A 1066-nucleotide genomic window follows, 5' to 3' on the forward strand; every position below is an offset into this window, starting at 1 on the left:
TGGAACAGCATTTCAAATAGTGAAATAAAACTTTTTAAATTATTAACAGAAAGTAATTTGAAACTTATCGAAAATTTAGAAGACTACAGGGCTCACTACATAGTGTAAACTGAAAATTAAAACTGATTCCTGCTTCTATCATCAGAAATTGAAGATCGTCCCTAAACTTCCAATACTAGGTAAATTACCCTTGATATTCACTTATACTGTGTGAATAAAATTCAGAAAATATGACTTTAAATTTAGACTTCTGAAATAAGCGATGGGAATTCATGATAGATAACATAATGCTAAGAGCATGGAAATTATTTCCCTTCCAACTTCAGTGTGTAGAGAATAAAAATGCTCTATTGGATGGCCTTGAAAGTCCAATTCTAAATTTAGGACAGAAGGTGAATAGTAAAGGAGATCTATCTTAGCCATTCTTAGATTAGTTTTGTGGAGAAATATACTCATTTATGTAGGTCAAACCTGGAAGAGAGGATGTGGCAAGCCCATAGCCAAATGCCAAAGTAGAGATATCTAACAAAATACCATGAATTTGAAACAAGTCTTAAAAGGGGATCTGGGCTAAAATGGAGTAGAGTAGAAGAACGGAGAGGGAATGGTGGACTAATACATTCATAACATTCAATGTACACATGTCAGAATATAAGTAGGAAACATGAAGGGATAGGTGGGTTTGGGGTAAGGGAAGGAAGAAAAATGTGAAGTTTGACAATAATCCAGATGCACTGTATATTGAAATGCACATACACTCTATTCAACACTGACATGATGAAGCAAAACCCCTTTGCACAACCAGCTAAACATAAATTTTTTGAAGTTTTAATATTCAGAGACCAGAAGCATAAACCTTTAGAGATTAATAAGAAGAGAATTGGCATATTGTTGAGGCTTTTTTCCCTTTCAATTTATAAAATTTAGCGTGTCAAGTCTGCTGAAAATGTAAATTTTATTTTGCCTATTCTTTTAAGCAAATTGCTTAAAATGTAGAGAACCAAATTCTAATATCCCTTCATTTCCAATAAAAAAAATCTTATGCACCTTTAAGTTTCTCAGTTAT

The sequence above is a fragment of the Dipodomys spectabilis genome, unplaced genomic scaffold (assembly GCF_019054845.1).
Source record: "Dipodomys spectabilis isolate Male_0828 unplaced genomic scaffold, ASM1905484v1 ptg000057l, whole genome shotgun sequence".
Lineage (NCBI taxonomy): Eukaryota > Metazoa > Chordata > Mammalia > Rodentia > Heteromyidae > Dipodomys > Dipodomys spectabilis.